The sequence below is a fragment of the Colias eurytheme genome, chromosome 20, assembly GCF_061535395.1.
Source record: "Colias eurytheme isolate Ceu_HAF_F1 chromosome 20, ilColEury1 Martin Lab GWU primary, whole genome shotgun sequence".
In the NCBI taxonomy this organism is placed as follows: Eukaryota; Metazoa; Arthropoda; class Insecta; order Lepidoptera; family Pieridae; genus Colias; species Colias eurytheme.
This window is the reverse complement of record NC_142999.1, coordinates 4,680,582-4,704,539: the sequence shown is the minus strand read 5'-3', so window position 1 is coordinate 4,704,539 and position 23,958 is coordinate 4,680,582. Positions and strand designations below refer to the sequence as shown.

General features: G+C 31.1%; 1 protein-coding gene across 2 annotated transcripts in view; it reads right to left on the bottom strand.

Moving 5' to 3' along the window:
* The window catches only part of LOC149899596 (uncharacterized), a 75,159-nt gene that overhangs the window by 39,492 nt on the left and 11,709 nt on the right, over positions 1 to 23,958 (bottom strand). Inside the window, exon 1 of one of the 2 annotated variants that reach the window (XM_090113954.1) lies at positions 21,672 to 21,817. The exons of the other annotated variant lie outside the window; for it this stretch is intronic. The gene's annotated coding sequence lies outside the window, so the exon portion shown is untranslated. Of the gene's footprint in view, positions 1 to 21,671; positions 21,818 to 23,958 lie in introns of those variants that run through there. 2 annotated transcript variants of the gene reach the window in all.

Below are 23,958 nucleotides of genomic sequence, written 5' to 3'. Positions count from 1 at the left end.
ACGAGTATATACCTACGTATAATCCATTTTTTAATTAATTGGCGACAGATGGAGTCTACCATAAAATAAAAACTATTAATAGAATTTTTAGAGAAGTGATATCACGTAAAGTTGCTATATATGAAAATTTAGTTTTCAATTCACAAAGGAAACAATGCGTACCTATATCTGCGCATTTTATTGCCACAGAAAAAGGGATCAAAGGAATATTTATTTCTTACCTTTTAAAAAGCTGAATACTGAATTTATGAAAAAATCTTACAGAATATTCGACAGGATTGAATAATAAGCGACGATCGATCCGTTCAAAAGATATCCATCTAACCAGAAAAGTCACTTGAAAAGTTCAGAAACTTCCACAAATCTTTTGTTTGCTTTATTGAGGATATTTTCACACCTAAAAGGGTTCCGTAATGTTGGTTGTGAGCATTGAATCGAAAACTCATTTTAAATGTCATATATACATATTGAGTGGTTTCATTGTCCGTATTTCGCTATTCTAAACTTTGTTGGGCAAGGACTTAACATTTAATTATAATATAGGTATATTCTATAATACCTGTTCATAGATTAGATTCAGATTTATAATTTAGAATTCAGTTTTGGGACAATATCCTAAAGACAAATTGTTGTACTCCATGCGTTCCAACATAATTATCGCGTAACAATTATGAAAGCTTCAATAAGCAGTTATATGCTCGTAATTTTTCGCGTTAACAGATTGTTTCATTAAAACAAATGTGGCGAGTCCAATTAATAAGTGTCAGTAATATTATCAGGTAATTATAGAGATCGGTCTCGTTCATTCAACCGATAAATTGATCGCAGTGGAGCATTCGTTTGCTTTAGCCTTAGCTTTTCGCCAACATAGAGCCAATTTCAGCTGACGTCATAGGAGGGTCAAAAGACAATTGGAAAAATATTATGAGTACATTATGCAATTGGTGTTACTATTGGCTTTAGTGACGTTAAATGAGTAATGTTTTTGTTACTGTTGGCAGGAATTTACCTTTTTTTAAGTATATTGGGCAAGAATTTACCTGTACTTTTGGTATATATAAGGAACATAACAGGATAATATTATTTAACGTATGGACAAGGATAAATTCTTACTATGCTTATACTTGACTACTTTCTAACTATGATACAAAGGTATCATAATTTCTGATTCCGTCTCAAAAACCAAAACTTGGAGTTGGTAGATAAGAGAAACAATTTAATTTCTTAATAGACAAAAACCCTTATTGTTGAGGAACAGATATTTTATGCTAAGTAAATGTTAATTTGATTGATATGTAAAACTATAACGGTTGTGTTAAACATGAACAGTAGCCAATAAGTACTAAAAATACATAACAAAGATACAAAATATGACATAGATAACATATTACGTGCCCTTAGCCATTTTCCATTTATCAGGACTATAGAAAATAGAACAAAAGTAGAGACTATAAAAAGTTTCACCGCTGCACTGAAAATGTAATTACGCGCAAACCAATTATGACAATTTACGAGGGTTTCACTGATATTTACAAGAATCGTTGTGGAGTATTTTATTTTCAACAATTTTCTACTGTTCTTCGAAAAGTATTTCATTTAATTCCTACTTACTTTTTATTTTAGAAAAGTTTATTTTTTATGGACCGTATTTATGGAATCATTATGGCCAGTATTGTAGTAGTTTCACAGATAATTAAAAACAAAGTAAAATTAGTATTTGTTATAATTTTTGTTCATTTAAATAATTCAAATAAATTACTGGAATATGTAGATTTATTTTTCGTATTATAAATGCTTTAAAAATTAAAACCCTTTGCAAATTTTAATCGAAACAGTCTGAGTGCCTACGCAACGGGTTTGTGAATGTTTAAAATGGTTCAGGTGACAAGGGATCTTGAATTTTTAAAGCTATGCAAAAAGTTTGTTTGCATAATATTAAGAAAATAAGTTAATATAAAAAAATACAGTCTATAGGTATAAAAAGTTCTAGTCATCATTTTGGCTCTATCTGCCTTAGTTTATAATATTACCTACTAGTTTTCCGGCCGCAACTTCGCCCGCTTTGTCTAAGGGCGCGTTCCCACTATGTCGTAACGACTAATTTATCGTTCGACGACTGTCGTCTCTACCTGTTCCCATTATAACGATTGTTTGTCGTCAACATTTTTTTATCGTGTAGCGACTGTCGTATCTAGCTGTTCCCATTGGATCGCGACGACATTTTATCGATTCCTGGCAGTCGCTTTGTCGTTTACACATCATCAGCAAACTACAAATCTAGTCGCCTCTGCGTTCGCTTGGTGATTACCAGTGCGTTTACTCTCCTGAGTTCAATGGACGTCATAGAGTTGCCGTCCACAATTTTTTTATCGTTTTACGACTGTCGTGCTTGCCGTTCCCACTGTCACGACAAAGTGTCGTCACTGCAAAAACTGTCGTAGACGACAGTAAATTGTGTCGTTCTAAATGTGAACACCTCCATTTAAACATATAAGCCACGACACTTAAAACTACACGATTATCTGTCGTCACGACACGGTGGGAACGCGCCCTTAAACATAATAAATTATATACTAAAACCTTCCTCTTGAAACACTCTATCTATTAAAAAAACCGCATCAAAATCCGTCACTTAGTTTTAAGGATTTAAGCATAAATAGGGACACAGGGACGGAAAAAGCGACTTTGTTTTGTATTATGTTGTGAAGGAACATAGGTACATTACATACTCTCATACTCTGCCATATTTTTAACATTAAATAAAATGCAATTTTCGTTCAAATATGTTTTATAACATTAAAAATACATTGGAAATATTGAATTTATATTTATTTTATTCTGATAAAAAACACATCGCTTCTCGAACTGTGCATGTTGATAATTTTTTACTACAGTTTTTAATCGAAGTGAATATGGGTCACTAACAAAGTATTGGCTAAAGCAATTAAAGTGATATTGTGTGCCATACGCTCGATAAAATCTTTTTATTATTAAATTAAGAAATTATAGGAAAATTTTTCGGTATAAAACCATAGTGTGACTACCTACTATCCAACTTATTTATTAACTAGCTGATGCCCGCGACTTCGTTCGCGTGGACTTTAGACGTAAACAACTGGAGGATTTCAATTAAATTAGGTTTAACTTATAAAAGAAGAAAAGCATTATCCTTATATAAAAGAATATTAATTTTCCTACCGCGAGTTAACAATTATATCAGAAACAAAAATAACTTTTAAAATCTCTTTATGAAGTACGTTCGTTACGATCTTGCCTCTTATCTCTTCATGCCGTACCTACTCCATCAACACTCTCTCTCACTCTCACTTTGTAATTGATTTTGAATATTTGGTTGTATGCGTATTAGATACGCGCGTGACCTGGGGTAACTATAAAAAATTATTTTCATGTTCATGTTGCTCTTGCTCGTGCTCGTGCTCGTGCTAGTGCTCGTGCTCGTGCTCGTGCTCGTGCTCGTGCTCGTGCTCGTGCTCGTGCTCGTGCTCGTGCTCGTGCTCCTGCTCATGCTCATGCTCATGCTCATGCTCATGCTCATTCTCATTTTCGAAAATGATGTGGCAATGAGCTGTCCTCCTACCATGGGCAGGGGCTCAGGGTGGGGCAAAAATAAAAATAATTTTCATGTTCGTATTCGTGTTTATGTTCATGTTCATGTTCATGTTCATGTTCACGTTCACGTTCATGTTCATGTTCACGTTTATGTTGATGTTCATGGTCATGTTCGTGTTCGTGTTCGTGCTCGTGTTCGTGCTCGTGCTCGTGCTCGTGCTCGTGCTCGTGCTCGTGCTCGTGCTCATGCTCGTGCTCGTGCTCGTGCTCATGCTCATGCTCATGCTCATTCTCATTCTCATTTTCAATTATAGAATGCCTAAGCAAATGTTCGCCGTGATTACTTAGTGATAATTTTTTTTATTTATGACCCGATTGACATGAAATAAAGACTAAATGTTAAATGAAGATTACCACAATATATTAGTGAAAACCGCATCTAAATCGGATAAGCCATTTCTGAGATTAGCGTGCACAAACATACAGAGAAAAAGACAAAAAAGTTTTTAACTACAGTTTTGGGTTCGGGATCAATTTAATAATAACACCTGCTACTTTTTTTTTACATATTTTCATTGTACAGTCATCACTTTTCTACAATTTCATTATATGTATTTGATGATGATTGATGATTGATGATGATTAGGTATACGACATGAAAATATATTAATAAGTTACCAAGAAATAATCATACTGTAGATAAATACGAAACAAAAGTATTAACAGTCAATGTTTATTTTGTACTAACAACATGCAATTGATGAAAAAATGATCATTATCAACGAAGTTACCTTTTCTATAATACTTAAAACGGCTCATTTTTTTAATTATCTTCTGTTAAAATTTTGAGGGTTATGTTGGAACTTGAATCATAGTTTGACACATTATAAACTAAATAAACTACGATATAACTTTTATGCAGAAAAAACGCACATTACAATCTATGAATTTAAAGAATAAATAACAACGTACCTACTATTCATTTTATTGAGCTGATGATTACCTTTTGCCCCGGTTGCCTGGAATAGATCACTGCTAAGTGATAAGGCCGCCTAATAAAAACACTGTGTTTTTGTATAAAATCGTAACATAATTTCCTTTATGTATTGTTCTATTAACACATATTTATCTTCCCAAGGTACTAAATTTTAATAAAAAAGTTGTTTTTGTTATTTATATCTAAAAAGGAACTTTTGTATTAGACAAAAATAAACATTAAATTTTTATAAGTTTTATTGAAGCTGAATGTAATGCAAATGGGCAAATATAAAAGTAAAATTATTTAAAATAAATAAATGAAACAACTACCAATCACAAAAAAACTTCCTTTTCAGTTGAAAATTGCTGGATGCTGAGTATAATAATATGTACTCTGATCCCAGTACGATCTGTAGCGCGATAGCCATAACGATAATAAAATGATCAGATAACAGTAAAGTACGAATAAAAATCATTACTTGTACAGTAGTTGTGAGTGCAAAATTTACGTTTCAAAATAACATTTTTTTCGGTACTTAAACGTAGGTAGTACTTTGATATGTGGTTGGCTACCCCTTCTCTCATTCCCGAAAAATATCTTCCAAAATTACCCAAGATTCTTCCAATGATTGAACCATACGTTGGACATTAAGTGGACATTAACTTTAGTCAACAATTGACCACGCGCAAGGCTACTAATTTCCACTACATCCTCACGCAAATCGACAATTTTCAGGTGGTGTTCTAAAATTTTTAGCAGGTAAAGTCTTCCAAAGGCGATATAATTTTATGAACATTGAATGTGTTAATAAAACAAGACAATTATTATTAAAAAAACAAAATACCCGACTGCACACTAAAAAAATATTATTATGTCTTTATCCCGTGGGACTTTTAGGATAAAATGTATCCTATGACACTCCCGTAATCAAGACAAATCTAACGATACCTCATACATCAAAACCCATCAAGCCGTTTAGGCTACAGGTGGTCACAAAGGAAAAGACATACATACATACTTACATACACTCGAAAAACATTACCCTCCTTCTTTGGCAGTCGGGTAAAAAAATCAAAGGTTAACTGTAATTCTATTTTTAGCTACTAACAAATAAAATTTTATCCACAACTACCGTGGCCTTCTTTTCCCAACGCACCTCAAATGGGGCTTTTAATATATAGTCTTGCAAAAGTCATAAATAAAAACAAAATTTCATAATTTTCTTATTTTGTCATAACTTGACCGTAGTCAACTAAAAAAGTTACAACTTAAATTTTGTGGGAATGCAAGATGGTGAAAATTAAAAAAAGACGCAGATTTTTAAAAATGTAACCAATGAACACAATCACTGTTATCTACTATTAGATTAAACGTAATGGTGTCTTGTTTGACATCAAATAATAAACATTTACCCTCACTCGTAAAAATTTAGTATATTCACATGAAATATAAGCGCACCTGAAATGAACTCTGGGAAGATATGGGTTAAAAAGTTATGGGGTAAAAATAAATAAATAAAAAAAAAAACAACCTCACCAACATCATAATATTTAAATTATGAATTTCCAAGAAGCGTTAATATGTAAATTGATTTGATTTTAATGAAATCTCATAGATGGCGCTGTTTCAAATTTGTCTTTATACTACTAAGATTCATTTAACTGTTTCTCTGCCAAAATTACATAAATGACGTAGTTTTTATAGTGTAAAGCTAGATAATAGCATGGCTTACTCAAAAACAACATTTAAACATGAGTCTTTAGATTGTACGCGGTCGTAGCACAGAGAATACGTAAGAAAAATAAAGGTTCACAGCTCCTCCCCCGTAGGTGATAGCTTGATAATATGTAGCCTATAGCCTGACCCGACCTGTTAGTAATATTCATGCAAAATTTGAAGTAAATCCGTGCAGTACTTTCTGAGATTAGCCCGGAAATACATACAGACAAACAGACAAACAGACAAACAGACAAAAATTCTAAAAACTATATTTTTGGCTTCTATATCGATTATAGATCACGGTCCAAGTATTCTTTTAAAAAAATATTCAATGTACAGTTTTGACTTCGCTACGATTTTATTATATGTATATAGAAACTTGACCGTAGTCAACTAAAAAAGTTACAACTTAAATTTTGTGGGAATGCAAGATGGTGAAAATTAAAAAAAGACGCAGATTTTTAAAAATGTAACCAATGAACACAATCACTGTTATCTACTATTAGATTAAACGTAATGGTGTCTTGTTTGACATCAAATAATAAACATTTACCCTCACTCGTAAAAATTTAGTATATTCACATGAAATATAAGCGCACCTGAAATGAACTCTGGGAAGATATGGGTTAAAAAGTTATGGGGTAAAAATAAATAAATAAAAAAAAAAACAACCTCACCAACATCATAATATTTAAATTATGAATTTCCAAGAAGCGTTAATATGTAAATTGATTTGATTTTAATGAAATCTCATAGATGGCGCTGTTTCAAATTTGTCTTTATACTACTAAGATTCATTTAACTGTTTCTCTGCCAAAATTACATAAATGACGTAGTTTTTATAGTGTAAAGCTAGATAATAGCATGGCTTACTCAAAAACAACATTTAAACATGAGTCTTTAGATTGTACGCGGTCGTAGCACAGAGAATACGTAAGAAAAATAAAGGTTCACAGCTCCTCCCCCGTAGGTGATAGCTTGATAATATGTAGCCTATAGCCTGACCCGACCTGTTAGTAATATTCATGCAAAATTTGAAGTAAATCCGTGCAGTACTTTCTGAGATTAGCCCGGAAATACATACAGACAAACAGACAAACAGACAAACAGACAAAAATTCTAAAAACTATATTTTTGGCTTCTATATCGATTATAGATCACGGTCCAAGTATTCTTTTAAAAAAATATTCAATGTACAGTTTTGACTTCGCTACGATTTTATTATATGTATATAGAAACTTGACCGTAGTCAACTAAAAAAGTTACAACTTAAATTTTGTGGGAATGCAAGATGGTGAAAATTAAAAAAAGACGCAGATTTTTAAAAATGTAACCAATGAACACAATCACTGTTATCTACTATTAGATTAAACGTAATGGTGTCTTGTTTGACATCAAATAATAAACATTTACCCTCACTCGTAAAAATTTAGTATATTCACATGAAATATAAGCGCACCTGAAATGAACTCTGGGAAGATATGGGTTAAAAAGTTATGGGGTAAAAATAAATAAATAAAAAAAAAAACAACCTCACCAACATCATAATATTTAAATTATGAATTTCCAAGAAGCGTTAATATGTAAATTGATTTGATTTTAATGAAATCTCATAGATGGCGCTGTTTCAAATTTGTCTTTATACTACTAAGATTCATTTAACTGTTTCTCTGCCAAAATTACATAAATGACGTAGTTTTTATAGTGTAAAGCTAGATAATAGCATGGCTTACTCAAAAACAACATTTAAACATGAGTCTTTAGATTGTACGCGGTCGTAGCACAGAGAATACGTAAGAAAAATAAAGGTTCACAGCTCCTCCCCCGTAGGTGATAGCTTGATAATATGTAGCCTATAGCCTGACCCGACCTGTTAGTAATATTCATGCAAAATTTGAAGTAAATCCGTGCAGTACTTTCTGAGATTAGCCCGGAAATACATACAGACAAACAGACAAACAGACAAACAGACAAAAATTCTAAAAACTATATTTTTGGCTTCTATATCGATTATAGATCACGGTCCAAGTATTCTTTTAAAAAAATATTCAATGTACAGTTTTGACTTCGCTACGATTTTATTATATGTATAGATTATAATGATGTAATTTGGCAAGTAAATAGTTGATGGAAGTACCTATTGGTAACAGTCCATTCTATTTCACTACTATTAGTTATTACTTACTGCTATATTTTCACACACTTAGAGAAGTCTTTGCCTCTAGCATACAAAAAACAATTAGATTTAACATACTCTAAAACCTTAGAGTATGTTAAAACTAATCCGTACAATCTTTTCTCATTTTATAATTTTCATCCTTAAAGTAAGTTATTTCCTAGAACAAAGGAATAACATAGGTACGTTTTTAAATTTTTAATATATATAAGTAGGAACTGGACTGCATTAAACCCCATTCTCTATATCCAGGTATAATGTATTCTTGCAAAGTGGACCATTCTAGAATTATGTCAATGTATTCATGAACCTCGAGATTTCCTTTCTCAGTATTGTTTGAAATTTGAAAGCAGCTCGACTAATTTTGCGCTGGTTTGATTGAGTCCGAATTACTTCCTTCTCAATTTTCCGAACTTTGGCTTAGCACGAATTTCTTTATACGTATGAATTTCACACCGAACTAAATATGCTTTTTAGTTACAAAGTATAATTGTCTCTTTATTCTGTATAAAATTTTATTGCCAGTTGAATAAAATTATTAATTTCATAGAGATAAGAGCAAAAAAAGATGAATGTATTTTAATTTTATTAGAAAGAAATTAATTAAGAAAGTAAAAGGTTAGGAACCTATATACGCGACTGCTTTACTATATTGTATATAAATAGAGTTGCAGAATACTTTATAATTAACTAGCGACCCGCCCCGGCTTCGCACGGGTGCAATGCTGATACTAAATACACTACAGAAAAACTGTGAACGTTGTATATAAAAACATAGCGGCCCGCTCCGGCTTCGCACGGGTATAAAATATATAGCCGGGCAGCCGGCCGGTACCGCCGCTAACGCTACGTCCCGCAATTTTTAAATCTGTAATATCTTCGAAAATATTCACTTAAACCATACGGTGTAAAGGGCCATATAGATCTATATTAAATGAACAATGTATTCAAGGTATTTAATTGGTTAAGGATTAATGCTGTATTGGTTAAAATCGCTTCGAAAATTAGCCATTATTTGTCGTAAAAAGTAAATGACAAAAAAAAGTTATTGTGGGTTATCCATAAGAGATAGACATATATCATCGCGGACTTTTCTGTAGACCTTTTCAATGTGTATAATACTTAGTACATTATTTTGATAAAACTCGTAGGGTTCAGCCTGCGTTTGCAATGCAAGCGGTAAAAATGTAATTTTTTACGACATCACATTAGAAACCTCAAAAATAACAGTACTTCTCCACTATTTAATGGATGTTATTATACATATAAACCTTCCTCTTGAATCACTCTATCTATTAAAAAAAACCGCATCAAAATCCGTTGCGTAGTTTCAAAGATTTAAGCGTACAAAGGGACATAGGGACATAAGGACATAGGGACAGAGAAAGCGACTTTGTTTTATACTATGTAGTGATAATCTATTTTTTAATTATGCAACTTGTTTTCTACTTAAATCTTCATCGTGCACGCTGTTTCTTTAACGATTTGTAGCGAAGTGGTCATAAAATAAGTTTTAAGATTTCAGTTCTCATTTTATGTTAATAGAAATGAAATAAATATAAAAACTTCTTTAGATATTGTAAATTTTGTTTACGACATTTACAAAATTATTATAAATTCATATTTCCGTAAATTACGACACTAAAATGTATTCAGTTACAGATTCAGATGCATTTAATGTTTGGAACCGGGTCAGCTAATTTAGCTCTTCGATAACTGGAGTAGCTTCCAGATTTGGATTGGTGCTTGAAATTTGTACACTAATTGGTTCTGTATAACACACTTGTGTTTTTCGCTTGTTTATATTGCAGATAACCCATAAAGTTTTTTTTTTTTTAAGTTTAGAGATTTAACGTATTATACGTTCGTTGTTCTTAGGCTTATACGATCGATATTAGCAAGAAAGGAGGCTGGTTAGTATGAAATAACATCTTCATTGTGAGAGTAAGCATAAATCGAAATGAAAGTCTTAAATAAAGATAAGTTTAATCGTGTTTGCAGTGTTAAAAAGTTTTCAAAATTACTGGGATCAATTTTAATAACGTACCTACTATTTAAAGTTACTTAAACTAAGAATCTGAATCTAGATACTGAAATTAGATTTTACCCAGTGCTAGAAGTTCGGTTCGCTCATTCAAACCACTTCAAAGTTCAAACTATACAAATGTCACTTGATGTTTTTGTCAATTTGTCAAAGTTCTATAGTGCTTTCGCAGTAATTGTGTTCCAACGTTGTTATATCGATATCCGACCAACTACCCTCATTCAGTTCATAGCTAGTGACTAATTGTGATTTGTTATCAACAATATAGTCTATACCTCAATGGATATGCTAAACAATTAGTATAATCACAGTATTTGCATAACTAACTCTAAGTTTTACGCAATATAATATTTTTATGAATGTAATTTACACAATTCAATTTAAAACAGACAAAACAAACTCATAAATCAATATAATACCTAGCCTTACCGTTATCTGTACCAAAAGTGCCTTTTCCAATTCTATCGAACGAAACCAATAGAACTTATCTATTGTCCCCAAAACAGAAAGTGGCGTACGGTCAGCGTAATCTTTATTTATTTGCGTAACTTTTGCTTCTGACGGTATTTTCAGCCCTCGTACCAAGAAGTCTTAAAGCAGTATTATATCCAGTAAGGAACAATGACAGCGCTATATAGATCGTCTAGCGCCATCACTTTCTCACACTGGAAATAATACTGCTATAATACATCATGGTAAGGCTCTCGATGTTCCCTTTGAAGGGTCAACTTGTTTGAGTATTAATCCATTTAGCAGCAGCACTTTGGAAGCTGTTTGCTTAACCTGCCCGCTGCCAACAGGGCTGCTCTCACATCAAAGTAATTGCATTTCAGCTAGGGTTGCCACTTGTTTAGTAAACTTTTGTTGTTGATTGCTGTTTTGTAAAAGTAAAAGGCTTTTGTAAATTTGCTGTTTATTAAGGTCTCGTTTATCGTGGAGCATTTGTATAATTTGTAAGAAGTTTATTGCAGTACAATTTTTTGTATTACGTAATATAGCTTATAAAATAGAATTTACATTACATATAACCACAAAATAGTATATAAGGTCGAACTATTTCTATAATTTAGGTATAATTTCGCGTTGTTTCTCCTAAATAGCATTAATAAATACGGATGCTTTTAGAAATATTCTGCCAAAGATAACAAAACTGTTAATAAAGTTTTTAACTTGTTCATTCTTCAGTTTTACAAATGGGCTCGCTGCACTTTAATTGCGCTCGCTGTGATTTTCATGAGATAAAACGTAATATATTTGAGCGGGAACCCTAGTTAATATCTAGGCTATTTATCAGGAAAATGTAGCTCATTAGTAAAGCATACTGCTCGCGAGCATACATCAACCTACATATTTAGTGAAACTATTTGCGCTACAATTAAGTTATACCCCATGTTTATCTTTTGACGATTTTCTGTTAATCCTACTAATATTAGGTACTTGTGTGTACACACACACAGTGTTACACGTTTGTTACTCTTTCACGCAAATTCTACTGAACCGATTACTATGAAATTTAGCATACATATAGGATGTAACTTGGAATAACACATAGGATAGGTTTTATCCCGGACATCCCACGGGAACAGAAACTATTCGGTTTTCACTTTATAAACGCGGGCGAAGCCGCGGGTGGAAATTTAGTACTTAGGTAATAATTTTCGGAAAATTTTGTTTATATTAATTTTCATTTTCGAGTATAGTATAAGATTAAGCATAGATTTAAAAACTTATCTTAAAAATGATTTCTGCATCGTTTTTTTTGAAGAGAAGGTAGGTAAGGTATACCTTAGTTTATTAACTGTAAATAATGTTTTTAAGGCGCTAAGTAGTTAATAAGATGCATATCTCTCTTCTTATATATAAAAATGAATCGCAAAATGTGTTGGTAAGCGCATAACTCGAGAACGGCTGAACCGATTTCGATAATTCTTTTTTTATTATATTCCTTGAAGTACGAGGATGGTTCTTATGTAGAGAAAACGTAAACATGTACCACGGGCGAAGCCGGGGCGGACCGCTAGTATAATATAAAAATGAATCCCAAAATGTGTTGGTAAGCGCATAACTTGAGAACGGCTGAACCGATTTCGATAATTCTTTTTTTATTATATTCCTTGAAGTACGAGGATGGTTCTTATGTAGAGAAAACGTAAATATGTACCACGGGCGAAGCCGGGGCAGACTGCTAGTCTTATATATAAATAAGAAGCCTGGCAGAAATCACTGCATAGTGATAAGGCCGCCCTTTGTGCTTTTGTTTATTGTAAATTGTTATTTTATGTACATGGTTTATTGCACAATAAAGTGTTAAATAAATAAATATAAAAATGAATCGCAAAATGTGTTGGTAAACGCATAACTCGAGAACGGCTGAACCGATTTCGATAATTCTTTTTTTATTATATTCCTTGAAGTACGAGGATGGTTCTTATGTAGAGAAAACGTAAACATGTACCACGGGCTAAGCCAGGGCGGACCGCTAGTTTATTATAAAATTTAACAACTTTCTTACTCATCATTGACGAACAGTAGAATATTAAATTAAGTAATCAGCCAAATTTATTTATATATTTTCGTCTACGAATTGTAAGAAAATGTTAAGAAATGTTTAAAATATTAACGTTAAGATGTAAGATTTTTAATGTTTGAATTCCAGCTCTATTTTCTGAGCATAAATAATACATTTTTCTTTGTCTATCAGACGCTCGGACGCTTATTTCGAAATGTAGTGAGAATTTTTAATACAACAGAATAACGGAGAGTCAATATGAATGAATATAAACAACATGTTGAATTTTCTATGACAAAGAAACCATTGCGATATTTGCAATGCTTTTATTTAAGTCTTGTTGCTTTCTTGAGATATCCATCTGGAAAAAGAAAATTTTCTACACATAGAAATGATATAGAATTAGTTGAAAATGATTAGATATAGCAATTAAAATATTTTGTAAAGTCGTTATGTTGGACAATGTCTATTAAGTAGGTACTTAATTCTTCTCATATTATTAAATTGTTCAAATTTCATATATTAACAGTGCTTTTCTAATAATATAAATCTTCACTATATTCGTGATTCGTACAGATAACATTTTCTAATGGTTAATTAGCGAGAGTAATATTCGAACATTCATTACTCGGATACTACGTAATATTTCAATTAACAAATGTATGTTATAATTTGATCACGAATTCGCGAGATGAATTTGTATATGGTTAGATAAATGATATAATGATACGATGATACGAGATAAAAAATAATAATACGATGAACGTATACGAGTGTATACAGTATATTCCTGTCGATATATTTAGCAGAAACTTTTTTTTAAACGTGTTTGATAACAAAATAAATAACATGTTTTTAGAATGAATCCTTAACATTAGACGATGTCATCTAATTATACGACGCGTGTTTTTTTTAATCTAAGGTTGAAACCCAGAATAGGAATTAATAATATAACAAGACACCTTTACAAGTACTGTTTAGTGCTTATTTTAATAAATTAATTGTTTCCTACGATTACAGAACAAATACCCAAAGTTTATTGCAAAATTTCGAAAAAAAGTTTGAAGGCTTTTGCTTTTATTGGTGAACCAACAATAATGATACTTTTCATTTAGTTATTTATTACACTTCATTTTACAAGCATGAATGGTTTGTCCATTCATGCTTGTAAAATGGAAAATATGTAAAATGGAATCTAATATTATATATTTTATATAGGCGAAAGTTTGTATGGATGTTTGTTACTCTTTTACGTAAAAACTACTGAACCGATTACAATGAAATTTAGCACACATATAGAGGGTAACTTGGATTAACACATAGGATAGTTTTTATCCCGGAAATCCCACGGGAACGGGAACTATGCGGGTTTTCCTTTGCAAACGCGGGCGAAGCCGCGGGCGGAAATCTAGTCCAAAATAAAGGACAATACCTACTACAAAAAGGCATCAAAATGTTAATAATATAGGCTCACATATTCAGTTATTATGAAGCCAAAACATATCATTATTTATAGCAACCCGTTATCCATGGTACGGGAACATTTTTCATTCGCATCGCATCCGGATTTGAGACCGGATAGTCAGATGACGTAATTTCCTGTCAGTCCTCTTATAAGGCTTCAAAATGTTATTAAATCGATGTTGTTGAAAACGATGGAAAGATTTTTAGTTCAATAAGCTGCTACGTTAAGGATTTATGTTATTATGAAATAAATTAGAAACTGGTCGTATTGGACATTTTGGTATGATCAAAAAATGCTTTTCGTTGTTTCGTTTAATTTCATTTGCATATTAATGTTAATATTAAAGTATTTAAAAAAGTGGGCAAAAGGCAGTCCACCTGATAGCAAACCTTTTATGAAAATTTCACTAGGCGTTTAGTGTTGCTTTTTAGTAAAATTAGTTTTATTATTCCCTTTTAAAAGTTACAGATATAACAAACAAAAATAATTGCAACAATGAAATGAAAATTAAAGAAACCTACAAAGATTTTCGGTTAGTAGATACTGAAGCTATTTTAAAGATTCACCCGTCGAGGGCGGTATTTTCGACTTTCGTTAATATTAATTATCTAATAAATATACCGCATGAAACATGAATAAACTTGTACGATATAATATCTTATACTAACATAATAATCTAGAATTTTCTTATATGCTTTTATATTAATATAAAAATAAAAGAATTTTTCCTTACTGCCAAGGGGCAAAACATTACCGAGCTCCTAATTAGTATCGTGTTTCTTTTCTTTATATATCGTAATGGTATAAAGATCACTAATTACCAAATACAGTCATTAGTACCACTATAGACACATCTATTTCCAGAAATAACAATATGCTTCTAATCCGAACACAATACATACGGAAACAAAGGCCTGCTGCTTGGTAATGTTTGAATCCGAATCTACCAAATAATCCACACAATGCTTTGATTATTATCCGTTATTATTATCTATATTTGGTATTGTTTTGTTGATTTCGATTTAGATTTAGTACTAGATACGTATCTCTTGCGTTGGTAAAAGCTCTAATGAAAACTTGCAGGTAATTTCTATGCTTATGATCAATAGTAAACGTAAACTAATTTCTCTATTATTTTAATGACGCCTCGTTACTTTCAAAAGTTAATATACTCATGTATGTCTGTACTCTTATTTACGTAAGTAGATATGAATAAAAAAGCAATTGTTATTTCATTTCGTTACATATTTTTTAAATAACACAATTTTGTTCCTAGGGTGAAAATACATAGGTACCTAAAAAACAGCAATTGTCACAAATAATCCCAGGTTATAAATAATAAATATCCTCTGAAATGTTTTGTAAATTACAGGATACGATTAAGACGGATCATACGAATACTGCATGCAGCTACGGACTATGGTTTATGCCAATCTTCTGTGGAGAAGTGATTTCCCTAGAGAGGCCAAGTAGTTAATATACTGGCCAAAATTCAACGGGCAGATTCAACTTCTAGTGCGGCATATTTTTTTTCTTTCCAACTTTTAAAATGAAAAATTCCATATGTAACTATAGGACTTTTTTAAATTTTAATTAGATGTGAGTTATTGGCTATAAAAAGCCTTTTACTTGTAAACAGGGAAAAAGCTGAATTGCAAATTAAAACCACTAAGGTATGAATGTGAAAATTATTTGGCAAGCACAATAAAATTCATTTACATACAAATTGTGGTGACGGTACCTCTTGCGTAAATTTTTCGGAGACAATAATTTTTTATTGTTTTCTCTCGTATACGTTTATCACGTTGATTTTTGTGTGCTTCACCATGAATACAAAATTACTGGTTTTCATGCTTTCACATACTGAAAACTACCTTAATATGAATTTACCATTGAGTCCAGTGCCCATGTAAATATACTTACAGGGAAGTTTATTTTCATCGGAAAGTAGAAATATAAATATAAACTATCCAGGTTCTCGTTTAAATACGTGAAAATACAGCCAGTGAGCACTAGAAAAAACTTTTCGACAGAAATCTGAAAGAATTAAACACCAAGTTTTCCAAGACCATCTACGTGACTTCTACATTAACAAATTATTACAAAGGATTGTTTTAATTAAAGCTGTTATTATCTCGGTGCAGTAACAAAGCTTAAAAACTTAAGTAAGAATAATTTTATTTGCACGGTTTATTTAAAAAATTGCGCTCAAGCTTTTTGTTTGTTCGAACTTCTCGTGAAAATATTGTGTTCAATTTTCTTTTTGCAAATACGTTTTATAATTTAATTTTAATTATGATGTAGCACAAGCGAATGAGTTGAACCTTTTTTACATTATGAGTTTTTTAATGAGATACAGTGTATGAACATAATATTATTTTGTATCATGCATGACTGTATAATGATAGCAAAAGTTTACAACACATTGTAATACACAACAAAAAATAAAAATAGTTTTTGTATATTTCACACTGAACAATAACTGTTATGAACTAAGCGCTCACCCTGACTTCTCCCGGTTTGAAACAAGAAAGCTGTGCCAAAGTGACAATTGTTTTGATGTACATAAATTAGGATAGATATCGTAGCATTATTACTATGTTAATTTAGTTACGATATGGCGGGATATGATATAAATCAATTTATATCTAGTATAGTATTATATTATCTGTGTGCTATTAATTACACTGTAAGTATGTTGCCTGGAAGAAATGGCGTATTTCTAAGCAACTTTTATTTTCACTATTACTTAATTCTGTATACAATGAAGAATATATAAATAAATAATAATATATACCGTGTAAACTGTAAATGTAATAATAATGGGAACCGTATATAACTCTTCACTATAATTTACACATTTTAGAGGTACGTCCTAACAAATGTATTGCACGTAAAATTTGCAGATCGGATTTTGCAGCCAATTTCTTATTTTATTGGTGACTGCAACTGGGCTAATTGAGAACTAGTTTTGCTCTGCGAATTTCAAAATATTTTTATTTGAATTTGATTTTTATGAAAAATTGTAAAGTTAAAAGTAAAGTTTTAATTGGACGGTGCAATAATTATGCTATTTTTATATCTATGTGGTTTATCAATTATTTATCTAATATAAAATAATTAATTCATACTTTAGTCTGCAACTCGTAAGTACTGAATGTAGGAATAAGTTGTATAGGTTTTGACAAAGCGGGCGAAGCCACGGGTGGAAAGCCAGTATTATATAACGTTACTTCCTAGGTTATTTCAGGCGGAAATGTGCACTCTATAAATTGATTATAGGCAATTAGATAACATAGGACGAAGACGGGTTTAATAATGTCATAGAATTTCTCATAGTAATTTTCTTGCAAATTTTGCTGAAGCGACGTTTTCAGTGGCCGGTAATTAGCGGAAATTAGAAGCTTTTTCTGGTTAATATACCTAGATAAATAAGTTAACTTAATGATTGTATTTAGATAAGATATAAATACATTTAACATTATATTTATATAATGTAGGCATTGTATATACGCGTGTTGTTAACTATAAATAGAAATTATATAGGTAATTAAAAAAAATATAATTTGAAAATTTTTAATAATAGAAAAGACAATTATGTTCTATTATTAAAAATTTTCAAATGAAATAAGGAAAATGAAAGGCTTTAGCATCGTGCGCTTTAAATCATATAATATAGAAAAGACAATTATGTTCTATATTATATGATTTAAAGCGCACGATGCTAAAGCCTTTCATTTTCCTTATTTCATTTATTGTGAATTATTACTATAATATAAATATTTATAGCATATGCTAGAAATGAGACGGGAAAGAAATAAGCAATTTATTGAACCTCTGCTATAACTTCAGAAGCTATTTATATTGTCTAAGTTAACAAATAGTGTAACAAAATGTGAAAATGATATATGTATATGACTTCATATTAAAATATATGGGAACACACATTGTATTCCTGCCGCCATATATTCTTCAGCATATACTGCATAAACATAGTATGATCTGAGATTTTCGCATACAGGGGTGAAAATTGGAATCCCACTAAGCCTTAGCTGTCATTTATCCGTCTCGCACGGGGTAAGTTTATGGAAATAAGTTCACATGTGAAAGTTCCTTAGTGTGGCTTATTATAACTCCTGTTTCTGTTAAAATCCCCTTATATTATAATAATAATACAACAAACATTGTTATTTAGGTACATATTACAATGTAGATTTGTCAAATATAAATTTAATAAATCCATGGTTTGGAACGCTTATAACAATCCTTACAATAACGTTGAATTTCAGCTGATATCATAGTAACTAGCTGTGCCCGCGGTTTTATACACGCATGTCTTCGCTCCTATTGGTCTTAGCGTGGTAATATTAATTATATATCTTCCCTATAGCCTTCTTCGATAAATGGACTATCTAACAATAGAATAATTTTCAAATTGGACCCATGATTCCTGAGATTAGAGCGTTCAAGCAAACAAACACTTCATCTTTTGAATCTTAGTAAAGATAATAAAATATTAAAATAGAGCTATCATTTAAACACATATTTTCCTTCTTATGTTGATTCCATTTGCAAATGGACAGTTCTATTCATATAACAAATGCAACATATTCCTGAATATTTTATGAAACAGTAAAAGGAAAGGACACAGCTGGTGCTAAAAGGATCCATGTGGACAGAATTGCTTTTATTTACATTTTACATTATAGCCGTAAGCGGATAATTTTATTTCAAGATATATAACTATAAGGGATTGGTTTTACAGTTAGGAGGAGAAGGAAGTAATATATTATGATGTATTCACAAAATAATCAAAGGAATGTTTTTTAAATTGAATAAAATTTTACATTGTGCCTTTGAATTTGTGTTTTTAACATGAAAGCAGTTACAGAAATATTTAATTACCATTTTAATGTCCTTTCCTACCTTTATATTTTTAATTGACATAAAAGGATGCGAATAGAATATCATTATTACAATATATTGAAACAATTAATGGAAGTAATAGAATGTACTATTTATCTGATTTTACATTTTCATAAAATTACATAAAAAAGGCGAAACTGTTGACACATATCCGCTTATTTCAGTTTGTTCCCGCATTCCAGTTATTTGCACGGAAACAGTGTTCCCTTTTCTTTTACAAATAACGATTGTTGTCACGACTTTGTGAGATTGATGTTATACGTCCCATTTTAATCTATACTAATATTATAAAGCTGAAGAGTTTGTTTGTTTGAATGCGCTAATCTCAGGAACGGCTGGTCCGATTAGGAAAATTCTTTCGATTGCCCATTCATCGAGGAAGGCTATATCACGCTTAGACCAACAGGAGCGGCGTAATGCGGGTGAAAACGCTGGACACAGCTGGTATATTATAAAATTCTCGTGTCGCAATGTTAGTTACTATATTCCTCAAAACGGCCGGACCCATTCTCATGAAATTTTCTATTTTTTATACCCCTAAGTGATAAGAGTAACGCAGAACAACGTTTGCCGGGACAGCTAGTTATTTATATACAGGCCACATATTTCTAAGGTCTACAATAAGTATATGAACAAAAGAGCTTAATTAACTTCATATTTGCTTCATGGATATTGGAATTCTTGGGCGGAATATTATATTTTGCTATCCTAGCATAAGTTATATCAATATAGTATCATAAGAATAGATAATACAATTCAACATAACTTAATTATAGCCATAAAAAAAACATAAAAAATACGGATAATAAGGTGAGTTATGTTGATATATTTATATTTACAAATTAGTTCTGTACTTATTTATACAAAACTAAAACCATCCATTAGGTACCTTCTTAGCTTGAAATCGTGTAAGTAATTGTTTGAATCTCTACTAATACAGGAAAAAGCTTAAATGACTGTCTGTTTGCTTGCTGTTCTGAAATAATGAAAATGCAAAATGCAAGTTGCACCATGCGATAATTCATGAATATCACGCGAGCGAAGCCGCGAATGGAAAGCTAGTACCTATAGAAATTTCTTAGTGTTGTCATATCTTTAGAAATATTCAATTCAATGACAAAGTACCGTATTCCTAAAACTAATCCGTTCTATAAGATCAATATTAAATTAACGTAGTAAAGGTTCAATCGTAAAAGGGATCTTAGTTCAATTTGAATTTGACTCACTCCATTATTCAGGTGAATGGAATGATCGCTATTTGTTAACTTTAAAACGTTCTTAAATAATGTGAAGACGTATTAAAATGCTTATCATTTAAAAACATATTTAAAAACGTGAAAAAAAAAACACATTTTACTGTCTGAAAATAAATAATACATAATAAATATTTGGAACCTGGTTCAATCAATTTATTGTATATTCTTGAGAATTGCATCTTTTGAATTATCTTGAGTCGGTTAGCAGAATGATACGTTTAATCTTTAAGCCAATAATTGAGCCTTAATATAAAGTAAAGCTCTTTTATAAGTATCTACAATAGATTTTCTCTCTCGAAGACTAGCTATCCCCTCAGGCTTAAAAACAAGATTTTGTTTATTGCATTATGAAGCTGTTGTTTCTTAAATATATTTTTACATAAAAATTGAGTAGCATTATTATTCTTATAATTAATAGAGGGCAGTAAAAGTAATATGTAGCTGTTAATTATGATGAAACAATGGCAGTCTACCGATAAAGTTTTATTAGTAAAACGATGTTTCAAAATGACAATATCTTTAAAAAAGTTTTATTACGTTTTTATTTTGGTTCAAAATATTATCAAAAGATAACATGTTAGAAAATAAGTGTCTTAATAAAGTTTCGCGTTGACATAAATGTGTGTTTCATTCCCAACTTCAAGACAAAGTAATTACTTTCAAGATATTAAATGTGAGTACATTTCTGCGCTTTGAACTTTATAATATCAGTGTTACTTGCAATATTATACCTTGAGAAGTATGAAGTATGTATTTTTTCTGAGATTAAATAGATTAAAAACTTTAATCAAGAAAGTAGACGAGCAAGACATTTCTTATTAACGTAATGCGAAGTCAGCTATTATATTATTATCTAGTTTATCTTATATCTACTGACTATTAATATAGAGTGAATTACTTTAAATTACTGTAAAAAATTGATATCTCGACTCTACTTTTACTTCAACTATTATCAAAAAGTACGATGATGTGGATCACTTTAACGATACTTATTCAAAATTCCTCAAAAATAAAGACCAAAGTATACTCACTCGCTGTCTCCAAACTTTAAAATTTCCGTCCAAAACTTTATTATAGGAAAAATATCCCGAAAAATCACTAGACTAAAACGCGGACATTTTTGGCAAATTACGTATTTTCCACACAATTGCGACACACGTCTTATCCCAGTGGAATCTTGGCATCTACTGGTGTGAAACATGCATTTCCCTAGTAACTGAAAAGCTCATATAGTCTTCCAGCAGAAAACAGCTTTGCGGTTATTATACTAAGACTGCAGTTTGTGAATTAAGTTGTACGAAAATGTTACGTATCTAAACATATATTTTTTTTAGCAAATTTCTCATAACTAGGATTGAAGTAACTAATATTAATCTTTTCTTTTATTAAACTTGTTATTAATATAAGAAATTCAATAACAAAAAAACAATGATGTTTCAGTTTAATGAAAGAAATGCCTTGTTTATAACATTCCGTCTTATGTTCAACAGTAATATCTCCTTCCTACATGTCATTTATTATAATGTATATAGAAAGCCTTTTAATGAATGCATCCATAATGCATCTTATTGTTTCATGTTAACATAGGTCTACAGAAAATAAAATAAATTACATCAAAATAACTGCCCATACAAAGCTATGATAATAAAATCAATCCCGGAAACAATAGTTTGACACGACGTTAATCCTCTGTTCTATCAAGGGTTAGTTTAGAAGTTGGAAAATGATGGTCATTTGCAAACTTTTACGATCAGTTAGCATGCCCTCGTTACCGTAAAACATCAGGGTTCAAACCCTTTTGAGCGTGAGATAAATTTCAAGAGCTCATTTTCATGTGAGACTTGCCGCTTCTCTAAGTGTGTGCTTAATAACTTGTCTTGGATGGTAAGTTCTCTTTTTGAAGCGAACTTTAATTAAGAAACGGGCAGTGTAAATATGGTACGAATGTTGTGTTGATTTTTTCACGCAAAAGAAGTATAAGTGCGGATTTCAAAGGAAATTGTGAATGAGACATGTTAGATAAGAAAAAAAAAAACAGGCCATTTCTTACGTTGAGTGAGAATCGTTTAATTCACGATGATTTCAAGTATTTTAGAGTGTTGATTTTAGCCTGGAAGTCTATCTGTGACTCAAACTCTATTTTTTATTGAAACTATGATTATTAGAAATTTTCTTACAAAAATGTACATAAATGTCTCCGTTCCTATATCAGATGTTTTGTTCAACGTTACACCAAATACGGTCATTTCCATCCTCAATTACGTACAATTTAATACTTATAAAAGTATATTACAAAATTGCTTACTCGGAAACGGGCAACATTGCAGGCACAGAGAAATAATTTCATGGGAAAATTCAATTAAAATTCAAATGAAATGGCAGAGCCACTCCTAATATGGGAACCTTTTAACTCAGTTGAAAGGTATTCATTTTGTAGGATTATGTGGAAGATGCAGTAGATTTTATTCGCATTTCTGATTTATTTTAACTGTATTTCTGAGTAATGCGGTGCTTTCTAGCGAAGGATTTGATTGGGTTGGAGAAATATTTCACAATATTAATGTTACATAGAAAATGCATATGTACGTGTATGTTTTGTAATATTATCAGCAAATGAATACATAGCAATAATCTGATAAGAGGGAATGATAATGGAGATTGATAAAAATCTGATGGCAATGGATACGATTTTATTGTAGGACAGAAAAGCTTGCATCTTGTATGAAATGGAATAATTGCATGTTAAAAATCTCTTGAAACCTTAGGTGTACGAACATGACCCAATTACTAGGAAGAATGCTCAACCGCTATAATACAGAAACTTTAATTACTTTGTTGTTTAAATTTTTAAACGGTTTAATATTTTACGTTTATATGATGGGAAATAATATTAACAATAACTCCAATTCATACAAAATTTTGTGCATGCAATTTTTTGTCTATAACGAATAAAAATAGTTTCTTAATCTGCTCCAAACCCCACTTAATAAATACTCTTACTTTACCGTAGTATGTTCAATAACTAACTATATATTTATTTACACTGAAAATTTAAATCATCTACCTACAGATGAATACGAGAATTTCGTCTTTGTTTGTTCAATTCCAATCAAAATTCCTTGATCAGTAATTCGTGATCAAATACCAACCAACGTTACAAAACACATGCGAATCAAATTAATTTGAAAGCCTTTTAAGTTTTAACGAATAGAAAATAAAACATTCAGTGAACCGACCTAAATAGAACAAATAGTTGTTTTAATTTCCGTACGTATTTGATTGTTAAAATTATTTGAATGCTTTGTTATTTATTT